Source organism: Anopheles coluzzii, chromosome 2 (genome assembly GCF_943734685.1).
Source record: "Anopheles coluzzii chromosome 2, AcolN3, whole genome shotgun sequence".
In the NCBI taxonomy this organism is placed as follows: Eukaryota; Metazoa; Arthropoda; class Insecta; order Diptera; family Culicidae; genus Anopheles; species Anopheles coluzzii.
Window position 1 is genome coordinate 18,488,184 of NC_064670.1, and position 19,621 is coordinate 18,507,804.

General features: G+C 45.7%; 1 protein-coding gene and 1 long non-coding RNA gene across 7 annotated transcripts in view; one reads left to right on the forward strand and one right to left on the reverse strand.

The window, feature by feature from the left end:
- The window catches only part of LOC120949572 (cytoplasmic polyadenylation element-binding protein 3), a 254,263-nt gene that overhangs the window by 160,622 nt on the left and 74,020 nt on the right, over window positions 1-19,621 (reverse strand). The window lies entirely within an intron of this gene.
- Window positions 635-7,454, forward strand: LOC125906600 (uncharacterized). The gene is made up of 2 exons (XR_007451959.1): window positions 635-713; window positions 869-7,454. It is a non-coding gene; the product is annotated as an uncharacterized LOC125906600 (long non-coding RNA).

The window sequence follows — 19,621 nt, forward strand, 5'->3', positions numbered from 1 at the left end:
CCTTGTTCAAGCAGCAGCAAAGGATGCTTTTAATTACCAGCATACTTCCGAAGTTCCGATACGATACTAATAACTGCTCAACTATTCCAAGAACCATACGCGCCACCCTTTCACTTGGCTTTGATTTCTTCCCCCATTTTCTGGTGCAAATCCTCCCACCAAATCACAAATGGGTGCAAAAGGTGTGCTGTTTTTTATGCATCCTGGATCTCTTTTTTCCACGAAAATGGCGCTCGTTTACTTTTAACATAGAAGTAGAAGATAGAAAAAAGGGACAAAAAAACTACAGCATCCCGTTTTCCCGCTGTTCCTACCTTCCAGTGGGTCGTCGCTGGGCGCAAAGAACGGCTCGTCGGTTAGCAGCAGGTTGGCCAGCGTTTGCTCATCCTGATGCTGATCGTTATCCTGCAGGTGGTACGCCGACCGGTCGTCCTGTTGCTGACCGGAAGCAGCAGCAGCAGCACTAGCAACTGAACCGTGAAGTTGCCGCTGGCAGTCACCGGCAAAGGGCGAGCTGAACGAGCGCCGAACGACGGACGGTTTCGAGCCGATGGCGGCATCCCCATTCTCAGAATGCTGCCGACCGGTCACCGATACTGGCCAGCGGGGCATCACTTCGAACGGTCCGAGCAGAGTGGCGGGTGGCAGCGTTGGGTACGCCAGAGCGCCTGGTGCGTGTTGCGCGGGAGACGTACTCTCGGATGCGCTCGGAGGTAATGAACCGTAAGCGCGGAACATTGTGTGATTGGAATTTCAGCCTTTTGCAACCTTTTTTTTGCCAATTTTGCACACAAACACACACAAACACACACTCAAATTCAAGCACAATGGTAGAACGATCTGTTAACTGATATTTTCGATTTTGCAGATCGAATCGATTTTTGGGAGCGACCCACACAACAACAACAACAACAACACCAGCCACACAAACACCACAACCACACTGATTCACGGGAATTCGTTATCTAACCGGCCTGAAGGGGGCGTTAGATAACAGACCAATACTCTATTATCACACAGCGTTACAGAACGAGGTGGCAATTCGATAGAGAGAAAGAGTGTAAGAGAATTAAACACGAAAAGAGAGAGAGAGAGAGAGAGAGTAGTAAACTGCCAAAACCATGTGCTACTTGTGTGTCACTCGCGGGCTCGTTCTCTTCGTAGGAACGGGGATTTCAGAATTGGGTCGTACAAACCGGGGCCACACAAGTCACACAAAAAAACCGAGCAAACGCAAAGCAGCACAAACGGTGTGTACGGAAAACGGTGCGGAACTAGTATTTCCAGGCCGTTCCAAAGAACCACTATAGCAAGAAACCGTCCGGTCTGGTGTCTGGTCACTGTTAATGGGTGTATAGTTCCTGTGCGACTATCGGAGCGACACGAGCTGCCACAAGCGACGAGCGGCACCAGTCGGGTTGACAGCTGTTTCAGAGATCGTAGATCTATGCGAGCGCGACGAAGGGCGGCGCAGTGAGACACATTGGTGGGAAGGGGGAGTGCAGAGCGGCTAACGTTCATAGAGCACGCGATCGCTCTGCAAAGCTGCAAACGATTGCGCGATACGCGGTGTGCTGAAAAGCAAAGACGTGCGACATCGCTAATCATACGCAGGCGGCAGCCAGCGAGTGCGCGGCCATCTTCAGTGTGGAAGTTCCCCCCTTCCCTCTCCCACCGGTGTGTGTGTGTTTGTAAGGGTAGCTAGTAACAGGGGGGGTTGAGCCACACAACTATGATAAAGATGGGACCAGCGCACGACATACCAGTCACCTGACGGTACACCGGGGCGGCCGTTGTTTTTGGTTTGGCCGCGTGTTCGCCCGTGCGTTTGTTTGTGTGTGTGTGTGTGTCTAAAAACACAAACACATCCGACCACCACCGACCGCATGTGCAGTGTCAATGTTGCGGTTGTGCCAATGTGAGCTGCTCTCCATATCGCGCGCGCTGGAAAGTTGGCCATTGGCACACTACCCACACACACATACACACACTTGCCGTTTATCTTTCACGACCGGTGCCAACTGTGATGTGTGTGTGTGTGTGTGTGTGGTGGAGCTGTGATGTGTATTGGTTCTGTGCGTCTTACTACGTTGGTGGGGCCGGATAGCCCTTGCTTACTGGGGTGGAAAGTGCGGAGTTGAGACAAAACATGCCATGCAAAAACCGCGCCTGTCAACGATGATCCGACGATACTCGTGCCTTTCAGTGTGTCAGTTGTCCACTAACGTCGGACACAATAGCAACAAAGAGAGTAAGATAGAGGGAAGCAGAGGGAGTACGGCAAATGGGTCAAGATCAGCGCTCGCGCTTCCGCTGTTCCGCGGTGCTTGACAGATAATAATCGATCAAGTACGATCAAAATATCATTAGCCCCCAGCCCCCTGGGGGCCGGCTTTTGCGTGGGAAGACCGGGAAACGAAGGTTTGTGGGGTACCATTTCCTCCCAATTTTGGAAGTCAAATTTTACGCCACGTGGTTTTTATGCGTTCGGTGCGTACTGCAATTACGTTCGTGTTGGAACCTCAACCAAAATACTTTCGGTCAGAATCAGCTTTTTAAAGAAGAGTTTACCTTAAAATGTTTGTAAATCGGTCGTTGCTGCTAAATTTTGACTGTAACTTCCACATACAATTTTTAACAGTGTGTCCCAATTTTTGTCTCTAAGTAATCAATTTTTCAATGTATGTCAATTATTCTGTTTATAATTCTAAAATTATTCAATTTAAGTTATGTAATCAAACATTTCATTTCTTAAATTAAAATATAACAATTGATAAGACAATTTTTAAAGTTGTTAATGAAGTTGGCATGTATTTTTAGATGTAACCAATCTGTTGAGGATTTATTAAATTAGCTTATTTCACACCAAATAAAAAAAGAAACAGCCAATGTACATGGTTTTTGTAATGTTTTTGTAATTTCAAGTTACAGTTATCATATATTTGCTCAATACTTAGCGAATTTATCATGATTTCTACAGGGATCATAACTTGTTGATTTACAGACAAACATAGTTGTGTTAGAGTCAAAAATAGTTGTTTCAAAAATCAAAACTTGATGCCTTAGAGCCAATATTTAGCGACAACAACTGTGAGAATAATAACTCTTTCCACCATACTGTTCCATGGTCGTGTTTGGTTGCTGGGCATATGCATACGCGCTTCACAGCCAGGTGCTAATTTCGTGTGGTGTAAGAGTGACCTTACACTCTTTATGGCGCCTGAAACCCCCCCCCCCCCCCCCCATTCCCGTAAGTGGGTGATGCTCTAGTTTGAATGAAAGGCGCTTGCAACAATTGTTTGATTAAGTGAGGAAGAAAATAAGCACAAAACATAATTGAAACGCTCATTTCAACATCATGGTTTTCGCAAAACAAGTATGAACTTTGGCTTCATTCTTTAACGCTTCAAACGATGGCACGGTGCCAAAAATTAACTTCAGCTTTTCTTTATCCAGAATTATACCAACCGGCAAAAGAATGGCACACTGAGTACATACCGGCTCTTCATCCAGCTGCCTGACAGCTGTCACCATACGAAGGAAGGTTCATAGTGTGTGTGTGTGTGTGTGTGCGTTTGTGTCAAAATTTATGACTTCCTTTTTGCCGCACCGGCGCACCAGTGACAGGCAAGTCAACCTGATCTTTTTACCATTTCTTCCGCAGCTTGCGCACAACCGTGTGTGTTACGCGCACTCACCAATGCCACGCGTAAACCTCGCCGCTGAAGCAAAATTCCTGGAGCAGTCGCCAGGACACACTCACACACTCTGACATTGACGCGTACCTTTTTCGCCTGGGTCGATGGGCCTGCCCTGTGAGCAAGTGGGGAGCAAGTGGTGCTGCCAGATTTGTACAGTAAATACCAAACCCACGCAGTGCATCTGGTTGTCGTTTTCGGAACATAATTTTCATCCAAAATATCATGATAATAAACATTGTCGCCATGGAGCCGGGCGGGAGAACGTCATGCTACAGAAACGCTGGTCAAACATGCTGTTGTAAAAGCTCACATTCGGGACGTATGTGCGAGCAGTTACTTGCTTCAAGTTCATACCTCTTCGGCTCTGGAGCTGCAACGACCTGATGATGCCTGTTGCTGACAGTTAGTCGTAGTCCTCGGTGTGTGTTTGCCTTTCGATTCTGAGAATTTTGTTCCCCGCACAAGACCCGGAAAAGCACAAGCGTGAAAAAGGCGGTTCTAGTTTTCCACTTGACTTCTTGTCGTCCCCGTCCCATCCCGTTTGCCACAGACTCACAGGCGTACAGAGCGTTGCGTTCGAGTGTTTGGGAAACGTTACTTTGACGGCACTGCGGAGCATTTCGATCTTCGTGCATCTGGTTCTGTCTGTGGGTGGCAGGATAGATTATTTCCTCACAAACACGCACACACACACACACACACACACACACACACACACACACACACACACACACACACACACACACACTCTCCAGTTCTCTTTATCCCCCGCTCTTCAAACTCAAACAGTGACCGGATTTATTCAAAGTCAGTAAAACACATTCTTTGCCGACCGGGGGAAAAGCTACCTTCCTCCCCATCTACCGCGCACTGTCCGAGAACTGACCAATCGGAAGCCCATCGACGCGAGGGGACCAGGCTTCCGAATGGTCTTCAACCCGTAAAACCAAACACTTTATGGCGAAATTGGTGAATGTAGAGCAGTGAGTGAAGCACGGTGGAAGCAGCAGGTCCCAATCCCCCTTTGGATGGGATGCACACAACCCAGGGGTTTGTGTGTGTGCTACCGTCCCCTTGCCAAAGTTCACTTAATCGGGGACAACGAATTACCAATGGTAATCGCTCTAAGTGCTGTTGGTCCGAAAGGTTGACTTTTTTTCTCTTCTTTCGGACTCTTCCTTTCGAACGCACGGAGAGTAGGTCAAAGTAGCGAGCGCCACCGAAACACCCTCCCCATTTCGTATTCCCCTAACAAAACGCATCAAAGAACGCTCGAGGAACTAGGAACACGGACCGAGCACCTGAGTGAGGGGTTGGTGATCGCTTGGTTTGAATGGTTTCAATTTTCACCTTATCCGGTATCTCGAGGGGTAAATTTCCAGCAAGCATTACAAGCTGCTGGCCCATCCGCACGTGGGTAATTTCCCTTGAACGGTGCGTTACGTGTCATATGTGTGTGTGTGTGTGTTATAGATACAGCATGGCCATCGTATGCTTTCACCACAGCTGTAAAAAGAACACACAAAAACACACGAACACACGGCGTAGTTGCACCGTCGTAGTGTGTGAATGGCAGAGTGTTTACATTCCCTGTCACGTGTAGTGTGCGACATTGAGACCAACCGTGCACCATGCAACGGAAGGGCGGTGCAGGGGGGAGTGGGTGCTGGGGCACAGGTACGAGGTCTCATTAGAGACAGCGCGCGGGAAGCGCTATGACGCAACGACGACAACGACGACGATGGAGCGCAATGAAGTGCGATGCCATATCGCGCACTGGGCCATGGTGTGTGGTTTCGAGGTTTCTCGAGCATATGACACTCGTATGCCGAGTGTATGCGTGTGTGTGGGTGTGTGTGGGAAAGGGTGTGAGAACTGCAGAGGGTTTGCTATGGAAGGTAACGTAGTGTCGGAAGAGAATTTATTTTCTCCACTTCCAATTCTAAATTACGTAGCACCGTGTAGCACTAGCTGCTACCAGTTGCAGCGGGAAAAGGTGTTTTGCACCAGCCATCATCACCCTTCCCCATCCCTTCCCCGACAAGGTAACGACATGAACGACGACGACGACGACGGCAAAACCCATCATCATAGCGATAGTGCAGCATTGCAAATGCAGGCGAGACACCGGTAGCCGACGACGATAACGAATGTATGCAAACGAGGTGGTGCATCCACTGTGCGGAAACGTAGGGCAGAGCAAAGCAACGCACGATGACGATGGTTGCGCCGAGCGCGGTAGCGGCTGGGTGACAAGCTGAATGGTTCGGCGAGTTTGCGAATGAAATGAATTGAAAGTAATTTGCCAAACCCGTCGCCAGCGTCGTACCGTTCGTTGAAGAAGACGGTACCGATTACGGGAATGGACAAGCCGATGGGCTTATGCAAAAGGTTACGAGTCATACGCATACACACATGCACACATATGTGGGAGTACAGAGAGAGAGAGAGAGAGGGAGAACTGTACGGCAGAATCAACACCCATCAGCAGTGATAGAAAAGTGGGACAGCGGATGCCCTCCGGCTGTGAGTGATCGCTTCGCATTTTCATAAGTACAAGTACAGTGCGGCAATACAGTGCTGTTCTATGCGCGAAATGTTGCTGGTATTGATGTCAAGTAAAGCGGGGATATTAAAATTCTCTCACCAAGTCCCCCATACAGCCTGCCGGCCGTTTTCATTATGAAATTCTTATTAAAAACTTGCCGCCACGTGTCGCTGCTTATCTTTCGCTAAATGGCGCAAACTTTACGCCGGGCCGGGCGCCGAATTCAGCGTCGAAGCGCTTCGACAGCTAACGACTTTGTAGCCTGTGTCTGTGTAACACATTCTCCACATTTTTGCCATTTGAGTTCGGGGAGAAGGGGGAGGCGCAAAGCGCACCAAAGATCGAATGCTGCCCAAAATATGCCAAACATTTCGCTCATTATCTTTGGCCCCGGCGTGGGCGTGGGCGCCGTTGATAAAGTGATATGAGCCCGATGCTTTAGGAGATGGGGCAGGGGAGTAAGAGAAAGACATCTTTATAAACTCGACACCATTCGCTAAACGGCTGAACGCCACCGGACCACTCTTGCACCCTCCGCTACAACCACTTTTCGGCACGGAGCACGGAAAATCTTTCGACAGCATTAACCCTACCACAAGGAAACCAGCGGAACAGGAAACGGCGCGGAAACGAAAGAAATTCAATTACAAAACATGCTCGTTTCATGATGTGACACTTCTTGCTTTTCCCCCCGTTCTTCCAGAAGGTTCAATCGCGTTGCGAATGCGCGTCATCCGCGATGGGCGCGGAAACTTTTACGCACGCAATTCGGCGATTCGCGTTGACGCCTCCAACTACCTTTCGGCTCGTCTGCGAGCAGCTCGTCCTCGACAGTTGCTGGAAAAGGGGTAGTATTTTAACTTATAATTTTTCACGTCCCAGCAATAGCTGCTACATTGACAGTGTGTGCCCTTTGCCATGGTGCGGTTTGTTCTTTCCTGCTAGCGAAGCCCTTCGATCTTCTGCTCGGCATTACCGTCGGGGCGCACGCACGCACGCCATTCTCAAACGTGACCGTTTGTAGGCTAAGAAGAAGAACAAAAAAAAAACATCCTCCCAAGTGCCCGAGTAGTTTTATTTGACGTCCCTCGACATTGATGGGTACCGGAAGCAAACCACAGGCAGAGGCAACAACGGTACCGGAACATAGAACGCGCGATAAAAGAACATGGTTTAAACTTTCCCTGTGGGTGCCGTTGTTTTTTTTTAGCAAAAAAGGGGTTTGCAAATAATGACACTGGTTGGTGGGAACAAACGCTGGAATAAAATCAAAAAAACAATAAAAAAACAAGGACTACAAACGCCCGATGTGCCGATGTTGGTACGTGCTTAGGTGCGGTGGAACAGTTATTAGGGTGTCGCACATTGTCTAGATGAAATTGTCTGCCAACTGGGGGAGCGGTTACGCTACGTGTGTGCCACAGTCAGCTATAGGGTACCACAAAACATCGGATATCATATTAGTACGGTATTTTATGTGGGTTTGACAAATGTTAAAGTGAAACAAAATTTCTATTTCACAAAAAGTTTTATGTTAAAAGATCAATCAAGCACTGTTCACTGATTGTAATTTTTAATTTAGGTAAATACGAGTTAAGTGCAAAAAATAACAATGCAACGTCAAAGTCAAATTAAATTCTTTTAAAAATAGAGGAAAATGTTATCTGAACTCTTGTCTTCTTGGAAAATCCTATTTCCTGCTTGTTTAATATTGTTTTGTTCCATTTCATTCCATCAATTCTAGATTCTATTCTTGATCAATTCATTTATGTTATGTTTTTTGTTTTTAATTGAAAATCTAACTTTAAGATAATGTAAAGATAATAAAACAATGTTAAATTTTCCCGTCATCTTTAAGTTTTTTTTCTGTATGGTTTTCCTTCAATTGCTCCTTTTTAACGAGTAATTTTGTTTTTATTTTTGAGTGAATAATCTGAAGTACATAACATTTTTGTGGATTCAGTAAAATGTTTCATACCATTGGAATTTTGGTCAATTTTTTACAATTTTCATTTCTGAGTAGCCTACATGTGAGAATAGTAAAAACAAATAAAAAAGTATGTAAATGCTACTAAAAAAAGCTTTGTTTGCATCGTTAATCCCGAATCCTTCCCCGACTATCAAAATGTCTGCGCGTTTTGCAAACAGAAATAATGTATTCATATTTCCGAAAACCATACAGCTGTTTCAGCTTCGATGAGCAATTCACCATTCCGCTGGTCGTACACCACCGTGATCGTAAAACACGATCGGTATACATTTCGTCCGCTTACAATGGCAACGGTTATGCAATAGTACTGCAGCGCGTGTTAGTTTGTTGCACTTTGTTAGCCGGCAATCACCCCCCCCCGCCCCCCTCCTTCCACTCACTATCCAGGCGGCGGTCACGGGACGAAAAGTTCTCCGCATCTCTGCATCAGTCACTCGCATCGTTGCATTTAAAGATGCAGATGAGCGCCATCACAACCATCACACACTACACCACCGCACACTCATCACATCACAGTCACTTATCTCTTGCTCCCACCAATCCACACATATAGTCCTTCCTTCATTCCGTTGCGGGCAAACGAAAACGATCCCGGATCTGCCTGGATGGAAAACGGAAGCGACGGTGGCGGCGGCGTCAGCAGTGGCGGCATGACACACGTATAAAATGCACCATTTTCATTGTTGCAGCGCTATCGCAAAGTTTGCAACCAACCAACCGGTTGCTAGATGCTTGATTGAGGCTTGAGGTTAGACACTGGAGACTGGAGGGGTAAGGAGAGAATGGCTGTAGTGCAACCAGATCGCTACCAGTGCCACTATCAACTCGGCACTGCCACAGCCGGATAAGCTTTGTGTGATCATTGTCAAGCGTGAGGTGCAACTGGGAAGGCGACAGGCAACTGCCGTGGATCAGGGGGGGCGCCCTTTAAGCCGTAGTATTTTGTGGCACGCACCGCTAAGTACACAACCCGGTTCAGTTCGTTCGAAATAGAACCGCGAAAAGGGATGAGGTTTCATCGCTAACATGGGACGGTAATTGTAACCTGGCCGTGAAGTTGCATTTGAACCATTGAACACGGCGGCGTATTTATGTCAGGAACATTTTAGTATATTAACAGTTTACCAAGTATTGGGCTTCCATTACGATGTATAGCTTAACGAGTTGGAGGTGGAGTTGGTTTACCTGCAATGGAAGGAAGAGAGATAGGGAGATTAATTTTAAATGTAAACATGCCATTCATTAGTAAGGAAAAAAAGATGTTTGATTCAAAATAAAATGATTATTTATTTTGCGTGCTGCCAATAGAACAAGTAATCATAATATTTGAGATCCTTTTAAGCCATGTTTAATTAATTTTAATCTATATCGTTGTATCTAGCCTGCTGTTTGTCCGTGCATTTTCGAAAATGGCAGTTTAATTGGAAAAGCCAACTCCGTGTTAAGCAGAATCCATCAATAAAAACATTATTAACATTATTAACATCAATTTACATTATTAAACATTAGACAGACTGTTGTCTTATATCATAGAAACATGAAAAGAGTAGTTAGGGCATTGCCAGTTACTGATGAACGGTCCATTCTGGTCTTGAACCCATGATGGGCATGTTATTGAGTCGTTTGAGTTGACATCTGTACAACGGCCCTTACTGATGAAAACAAGGGTTAAATTTGTCAACAGTTTCCTAGTCCGCATGTCCTGGGCGCGGTACAGTGTGTTCGAGAACAATGTGTCGCAGATTTAGCATGGCATCCTATGCAGTCAGGTATCATCAACGTTTTCTTATGAATTATGCGTATTTAATTGTGTTGAAAATATGGTCAAAGCTGCAAACTATACTACAAAGAAATAGAAATGCATATAGTTTATCAATGCTTTATTTTTTACAGTTCACAACAACTGTAATGATTGCACTCAGCGTTCGATCCGTAATGACCGCAAGCATCACTGCCGTTGATGTTCTCCCTTCCAGCTGCAACATAATTCACGACAACGACCTAAACCGCTGCCCCGTGTACTAAGAACCCACCGAACCCGTGGCGAAGCAGAAACGATGCGTTGGTAATGCATGAACCTAACCAACAACTGCTAACCCACAACCACTGTTACCACTTCCGAGGTTCTCCCCTCTCACGCAGGGTGATGTAGCAAGGAACAACAATACTAGGGTGAGGCAATTCGTTGGCTAAACGTCTGACAATTACATGTTCAACGTCCAACACTCGGCCTCGGTGTAATCAGAAGTGAAGATAAATTATTACCGGTGAAACTAGGTCAGCCGGTGAGAAGCAGGGCTCTGGGGGAAAGATTCATTGTCTGCCACCGGTCTATACCCGGAAAGGCGGCTAATAAGAACCAGCATGAGCGTTGGGCACGTTGAAGAAAGCCATTCTAACGAGTGATGAAATATGGTACGTGTTTTTTCCTCCCCTGTACAGCATACATGGTTTCCCCTATCTCCACCCTAAGCTCCACTGAACCTTAAGGACCGCTAATTGTCGGGTTGTATTGTCAAGCTTGAAACATCAACAATATCGGCCACATATAATGAAATTAATCATAGTGCATAGGCTCATCGATCCGAGTTTCTGTGTAGCGCACCACAGTAAATCCCGCTGTACGCTGGACTGTCTCTGCCCAGTATTCGATAGAAAGTCTAACTACCACACGGCAGCAAGGAATGCAATTGAAGTAGGTGTACCGTGCCTGGAGCATCGTTCAGTTTTCGATATTTTCACCCGAACCAGATTAAGGACGACCGGTTGAAGCATTCCTTTCTGTAGAATACTTTCCACCCGGTCCCGGTTAACGTTTAGTCGATTGTTTGTGGTTGTACCATTCTCGTGTACAATTGCCCACATGGGGCACAGCTTGAGCCTAAGCTGAGGGTGCATTGTGTGCTGTCATGGTTGTGTTGCACTCCTCTGTGGTCAACACGCAATGCTTGTCGCTTTCCCTCTCTCTCTCTCTCCTCTTGCATGAGGTGCGTGAAGGAAACCCAGAAGGTGGCTTTTCGGTCGGTTGCATGTGGGTACGGATCCAAACCTGGATACGGATCTCTTTGCTACGTGGTGCTTCAAAGTAACCGCAAATCTTCTCATTCGCCCAGCGGAGGTTGGAGTACTACAGCACTGGAACAGGGCTGAATGCACATACTTTCAACCTGAGGGCATTCTGTTTTTCGTATGTTTTCCACTTCTTGAATCATTTTGCACTCCAGATGGACCCGATCTGAGATTGGGGATTCATTAAAGCGGATACCGAACAAATGCGGTGCAAGGAAAATTCCAAACAAAAATGCATCCCCTTTAAATCTCTGCATCTCTGTACAGCTTAAGCGAAGCCTGGTAGCTACCCAGACCGGACATGCAGATGATGATGATGATGATGATAACATCAATTATGGGTTTTGCTTTTTTGTTTCGCTGTTTACTCTGCCTTCCTGAAACATTAATTACGCTCACTAATTACTCGCTCGTCAGAGAAAATGTTCCGTACTTTCGCCGCGCTCTCTCGGAAGCGCTCGAATGCGTTTCGCCCTACAGTGCGCACTCGAAAAAGCTTCCCGTGCGTGCGCCCGCGTGTCGGAAAGCGGAAAGTTTTATATGCTAACAGTAGCTGAAGCAGCAGCGGCAACAGTAAAACCTTGCTTATCCTAGATTCGGGGGTTTGAGTTTGAAGCGTATTTTCGAGCGAAACCATCATATCAGAGATTAATTTGTTTTACAAAAGAACTCTTTTTTAATGAAGCTAAATAGCATTAATACTAACCCAAAAGTAATGTAAGAGCTCTGAATGCAAAATACCCACAAAAAACATGTTTGTAGTTTCTTTTAATTGTTCAGCAAAACAAGAAATTGATTCCTCAAAACTACCTTAAATTTTATTGAATTCTATTCACAATACTATTATGAAAAATGTTGGAAAGAACATTCTAACATCAGACATTTTTATTGCCAAAATCAATACCAGCAGGGCAGCAAAACGGGTGCAAAAGCAAAGCCCTCAAGCTAGCCAGCTTTAATTCGCCCGTGGAAAGTCCAACCGAAGCAAAAGCCCAGAGAAGGGTGTTCAAATCCGCGTGTAAACTTAATTGAAATCCCTGAAACCTCTATTCACCTGCCAATCATATTGATTTGTAAGCCAATGGTACGCCACAGCCGGACCACCGTGTGCAGCTCAACACACGGAAATATTAACTTAATTGATTCGATTTGCCGCCCCCCCCAAAGCCATCCCATCCACTCAAGCTGACCTCCAACGAATCCTCTGTCGGCAGCCGGTGCTCGGGGAAGTGCGGGATTCGTCGTGGTCCTTTCGCTAATTGAAAACTTTTCCGCAACACTTAGCATTGACGCAGGGTGTGGAAGGATATGGATGCCGAAAATGAAGGAAGGATTGGGCGCAAAGATGCGTTCAAGATGAGTCGACCGCACCGTTGTGAGTGGGGTTCGTTTTGTTCAGCTCACATTGGTCTGCGAAATCCCGCTGTCTATGGTAAGGCGTTCGTGTGCAAACAAATGGAGCGGTTCGAACTAGCGATGCCACGGCTACGGTCGCCAGCTCGTGGATATTCTTTTGGTGTTCCGCTGACATCCTGGTTCCGTTTTCGATCGTGTCGCGCTGGTTCGCTGGAGTGCCACGGTGCCGGCCAGTGCCGACTTCATGGTACTCAAATGATAGAGATGCTTGGTGCCGCCGCTAGTGCGAAACTCCTTACCACAAGAGTACCACGAAACCGATCACCGGTATTATGCTATCATTAGCAGCACACACACACACACACATACATAGATGGACACAGACCTACACACACACATACTTCTTCACATAGCAGCACAGCATCAGGAGTTTTTTTCGGTGTGTGTGTTTTTGTGTGATGATTTTTTCCTCTTCTTCTCTTTTTGGACTTCTTCTATCGTACAATTCTCTTCCACTGCTTCCGGAAAGGAAACGGTGTACCACTAAACGAACAAGAGCGTTCCTCCATCTCAAGCACCAGCAGCTCGTGGTCGAGCACCTTTCGTGCCCGTCTCTTCAATGTCGGCATGTTCTGAATGGGAGGAGCGGTGTGCGCGATGGCGGTTGGATCGGATGTTATTTTTTAATTTAGGCACAATGAGGTCCTGCTGTTGATATTCATTGTTTTCGTTCAATTTTCGGTGGCGCGCATGCCTGCCGAAATGTTTCTCGCTAATCGATTTCGAGATCCGTTTAAAGCGTATCCGTATTTTGGGGGGTGGGGGATTTAGCGCTTTTTTTAGGTTCGTTAAAAAAAGGACAACAGATTGTAGCTTTAAACCGAACCCGTGAGCAGAACATATTACGGCCTATCGAATGCGTCTCCTTTTGCTTGCTGCCCACCCGTGCCATAATTAATAACAAATCGTTCGCAGCACAACTGGGATCCTATGGCATGGCTGTTAAATTTTATAGCACTCCAAAGTGGAGCTAAAAAATTGGGTATGATCGATCGATGGCGAGCTTTTACGCGTCTCAAGGATTATTGTTCGTGCAGCATGGAATAACATCATCGTAGACGCGCAGCGCGAGACAAACGTCAACATGATGCCATTTGTCAGCGTGTGACAGGTTTTAATACTTTTCCACTTCTTCCTTAACGCGCTCGCAAAAATGTTGACCTTGTCCACCATCAGTTGATTGTAGGATGGAAATAGGAAAGATGTTTTGGTATGGAAAAGGAACGCTTCTAAGAATTGCCAACGCTAGCTAATGCCAATGGAAGATGTATTACACGACTAGACGATCTCATTTAACGGCTGTTTCAAAACCAATTTCGTCCGGTTGATGTGGATGACACTTTGTGCCTTTTATTGGAATGTTCGACGGGATAAAAGGGACTTACGTTCACCAAACACGCTTTTCCTCCTTCGGGAACGTATTTGTTCGGTAAGCGCAGGCAAAGCGATGCCCCAATTTACAACAAAAGTAAGCTGATGATAGCAATTGATTGGTACAGTAATAATGAAATAATTAAACACTGTAAAAGTAATCTTAAGCTCACCCGCCTGTGTCCCTTGCACACGACTTCGAGCGCGTATGAAGATGAAGATTTAATTGAGAAGTAAATGCGCTCTTTAAAATAAATGACACACTCCCGGCACTTGCCGGACTGTCTCTCCGGGCTGCGGCCTTTCCCCGACCAAAGCATAATGACCGAACCTTTTGTCAATGGCAACACCGAACGACCAAGCCACTTGGTTTGTGTGGATCCGTCCTTTTTTTTGTAGATAACATACTTTGAAGGACTTTCCTACTTTGTTTGCGCCCTTCTATCAAGCAGATGGAGAAACGTGACTGGAGTGGATCGCTTCCCTTGGTGGAACTGGTTGAACTAGTAGCACTAATCCTCAGTGACGTTATGTGCATGATTACGTTAATCATTGGTCGATCGATCGATAAGAGTGGAAAAAGCTGTTAGTGTATGTGCGTGTGTCTGATGAAAGAGTTTAAGCGACAATATTCACAAGCTCGAGCATGAACAGCATTTAATCGCATATTCACGTGACAAGTGAGACAAGTTGTCAAATTACCAATAAAATGTATTATGTTGCAAAATAATAATAAAATCCCACAATATACAAATATTGTTAATCAATAAGTGACCTCGAAATCTGTACCACCAGATGTGTTTTCCTCTACGCTCAACGAGCGAAGCAAAAAGAAAATTCCCATCCAATTCCCGTGGTCCCCTGATGCGAACATACCTTCATACCAACATACCCTTCCGACTGTTCCAATTTGGACATAATAGGCCAGCCTGAACTGTGCGAGACTTGCGCACAAGCAAACAAATGGAAATGGCAATCTCCGACACCCAAAACCCCCGAATGTGAGCCTGTTTCGTTGTTTCGCCCTTCCATGGACAACATCCACAACACGTGGCTCCGATATTATGGGAAAGTGGTACCGTACCGCTTGTTGGTAGTGTGTATTTTTTTGTTTTTGTTTTCGGCAACTTCCAGTGCGCAACGATTGCTTTTACCTCGGCTGCAAAATCAATCAACGATTGCTGATTTTAATTTATTCATCAAATTTGTCGCAGCAGCAGACGATACCAACCGGAGCAGATGTGCGAACCGTTTGCCTTGCCTCGGTAACCCCAACCCGTGGTAATCAGCCGTTTGCCGTTTTTCTTCTGCCTCCCTAGCCACTCTCACACGTGAAACCATTTGTATCGTTTTTTTCTTCTTTTCTTTTTTTCCCCGTTGTTGTTGTTGTTATTGTTGTTGTTGTTGCTGTATGTGTCATCCCCGCCCCCGGGGGGGTTATTGGTGCGCTTGCAGTCCTTATTTTTCTGCATCATCAAAATAATCTCACACACAATAAATGAGCTCATTTCCATTCCATAAATAGTTAAATTTAAGGCCAAGTGCCTCCCCCGCATCCCCGTGCAATCGCTGCAGCAGCCTGCAACGCAATGGCAATAATTCGGCCCAATCAATGGCACACAGATTGACCTTTACCCTTTTGGGCAGGTGGTGGTGGTGGTGGGTAAAGCATATGGGTAAAATATGTGCACGGTATTGTATTTTTGTTTGTTTGTTCAAAGCGGACAGATCAATCAGTGCACAGCACAATGCAGTGGAGCAAATGGTACCGCTGGTTTTAATATTACTTACTTGTAATAATTGTATGTGTTATGCACTTTTCAACGTGAATATCAAATATGCATTAGTTGAAGCAAATGAGTTGCGTTGTTTACAGCACGATATCGGTGGATATATGTTGGCTATATACGTTAAAGTTAAAGTAAATAAGTACTGTAAACATGTTATATTCCAAATGTTCATTACATTGAACAGTTGTTATGGTATCAGTCAATGCATTTCAAATTGCCCAGTGCCAAATACAATCAAAACGAAGATGCTGTTGAGTTGTCCTAGTAGTCATCTTTATTGATAAATACTCTTCCTCAATGGCTCTTAAACGGGTTGGTCTGGTGGTACAGTCGTCAGCACGTACGACTTAACAACATGCCCGTAAGGGGTTTAGGTCTCGAATGGACCATGCCCCCCATACGTAAGACTGACTATCCTACTATGTGTAATCAGTAAGTCTGGATCCGGTCTCGTAGCAACTCGTACGACCTAACAACATGCCCGTCATGGGTTCAATCCCTAAGTAGACCGCGCCGCCATACGTAGGACTGACTATCCTGCTATGGGGGGGAATCAATTAGTCACTGAAAGCCAAGCCCACAAGTGGGTACAGGCAGGCCTTGACCGACATTGGTTGATGAGCCAAAGAAGAAGAAGTAATCAGTAAGTCACTGAAAGCTAAGCCAACTAGTGGTCGACAGACAACGGTTGTTGTGCCAAAGGAGAAAAAGAGAAGAAGAATAAGAATAATAAGAATAATAATAATAATAAGAAGAAGAAGAAGAAGAAGAAGAAGAAGAAGAAGAAGAAGAAGAAGAAAAAGAAGTTTTCCTAAAACTGATGTTCTCTAGCCCATCAACGTCTAGATTTGAATCAAGCCCATCTAGATTTGAAGTCCGCCTATGTAAGCAAGTGTGTGAATTCAAGTGCCATTGTTTATAGTTCAAATTCACTGATGCATGACACAGAATTTAACTAGAATAGCATGGAGTTTCTTCAATAAATAGTCTCGATTATAGCGACCGAATCATGCGCTTTTGTTCGGCGGACACATGTTGACTTGCTTTTCAACAAATGTTCCACCATATTGGCTTTGTCACACTGCCTTAAAACTCCGATCGATATACCCATATGATGAATGGAAGCTTCTCGACCGAGCTAAAACAACACATATCCTCACGGGGTTAGTTGTTTTGTTTCTTTTTTTGTCTTTCTCTCTCGCATTACTTCCCCGCAACCATACCGTACCGAGATTGGAAAAGAAGCATATGACAGCGAGGAGATTGATTTACACCGCTCGGCACCGCTTACGCAGTCCCAAAGGAGAGGTGACATAAAATCGGTTTCTCCTTCATGCAATCCTCGCCTAAAAGATCGGTTGTACCGTTCAGCAAAAAGGATGATACTCTGTGTAATTCGCAAGGGCGAGAGACAAGACAAAAAAAGAAGCCAAACTACATTGCTTTATGTGTGCGTGTAATGTGCTTTCCAAGTCGTAATGCAAAGCAGCTGCTCCGTTCTGCCCGCTGCAGGAAATTGGTCTGTTTCTTCTTGCTCAGATTTTTCATCTCCATGTGGCATTTGTGTCGGTGTGGCAAACATAAATCGTCCAAAAAAGGTCGGCCATCTTCGCATCCGCTGCTACGCCACTTACAGTTACACTTTAAGCAGCCGGCAGTGCTCAAGGGTGGAGTTATCTTTCACGTGCTTAAAAATTTCATCCCTTGTCAACAGGCCCCCCCCCCCCAACAACCCCCTAAACTGGCCCTTCTTGCTTAACTCTTCCTGTGCGTTAAGTTTCTTGCCTTTCGCAATGAGCAGGTTAACCGGGCAGGCCCGGGTCTGATGGGTTTTGGTGTGCAAGTTTAGAGCTTTCGATACGATTTCGAATCTAAATCCGACCGAAGGTCGTAAAAACACGAAAATACAACTTTACCCGGAGGGAGAAAAAAATAAACCTGGTAGTTTCGGGGTTCGTTTCCCTTGCCCCAGACGCCTTTCCGACAGCCACGGGCGCACGAACGGAACCGGGACAGAGGACCGGGCAGGCAAGAGCAGTGGGTGGCAGGAAATGACCCAGAGGTTAGGAAATATACCAATTTCGTAACAATTCGCTAAAGCTGTAAACCTTTCCCGAAAACTCGCCTGACCCTTATTAAATAAGAGAAAAGCGCTGCGAAAAACGGCACAGGGCGCAAAACAGTGCTTATCAATTTCGCCAAAATCACTCGCCCTGTATGTGTGTGTGTGTTTCTGTGTGTGGCCTCATCCTCTCTGTGCCTTTTCTTTGCTGTGGAAAAAAGGAAACGTGGCCAATATCACACCGATTCGTATTCCTGCGGCAAAATTCAGCAAAACGTGTGTTATCGTGTAGCCTGATATTAGCCGTTTAACCGATTTTGGGGGAAAGCAAAGGACAAAACCCTCCACAGCCGTACGTACTACTGGACTCAAGATTTCGGAGCTTGTGTGTGTGTGTGACTGTGAGAGATATAGTGTGTAGCATCGAAACTATGGACGGGCCCAATTAAAGCGCGGGGCGTGCTTGGCTGCAATAATTTAAAACCCCATTGGCAAATTATCACCCGATGTAAGGCAGGATGTCGGGAACATTGGGCACGGACAGTTTCGATACGAATGGAATTTTTAAAATTCTGGTAAAACTTTTGAACATTCGAGTTCGTTATCGGGTGCTAATGAGCTACACTGACCATCTGGATGAAGGCAAAATAGGAAGGTTTTTAAAGCTAGTTTCACGGTTTAAAGTTGGCATAGAGTTGAAAGGATAGCACCGATTTGCAGTAAAAAGTGCACACGCGCTTTTTAAGTCATTATACAGGTTTGTTTGAATCAAATCCTTTAATTAAAACCTGTCAAAAAAGCTCATTTATTTTTTATGTTTTTTTTTAAATATAACATGCTCGTAAGGTGATCGCTAATCCCAGCGCACAATGTCATTGCCAGCTTCCTTAACCGTTTTTCTTCCCGTCCGGTTATAAACGTACCGAGCGCTCAAAGAATAAAAACGCTCCCGAGCTCCGGTTTTTTACCCTTCCTTTAACACGGTGAACACACTGGCCACAGAGTACGCCAAAAGCATATCCTACCCATGCCCGTTGCACTGTCACGTACGCTTTGTTTGCGGTTGATTAAATCCGGCACTTTTTAATGGCTAAGCTTTTGCGGCGGCATCAGCAGCAGCAGCAACAACAAAATTAATCGTCTTCTGCGTGCTCCACAACACAACAGAAGGCACCAGCAACAGTTTCGACAACCCTTTCACCTGCTACACTTAAATTCCGTATGCTGCCTTAACGGTTTGTCATACATTTCCCCCCACCCGGTGATGTGGCTAGGGGACATTTTGCCGGGGTGTGTTTAAAAAATCCCTTCGTCAGCTGCAGGCAACGGTTGCGTTAGTTGGCTATCGCATGTTCTTTACGCATTGTTTTTTTTTTATTATAATAATTTCAAATTTTAAGTCGTTTCCGGGTTGTATGGGTTTCTTCATTTTTGAGCTGTTGTTTTTTTGTTACCTTCCCGCCCTTTGCTCCGCGTGTCAGTACGCAGTGTGGAGCAGGAAACAACACCAGCTGCCAGAATGATAATGATGAGCTAGTGTAAAGCTCATCGCTCGCAATGATCTCCCCATCTCGCCCGAAATGCTGTACACGAATCCCGTACCCACCAAAAAACAAGTGCGAAAGCGAGTCAAGCTCCCTCAACTTCCCCCATTTACCCGCCTTACATCCCGCC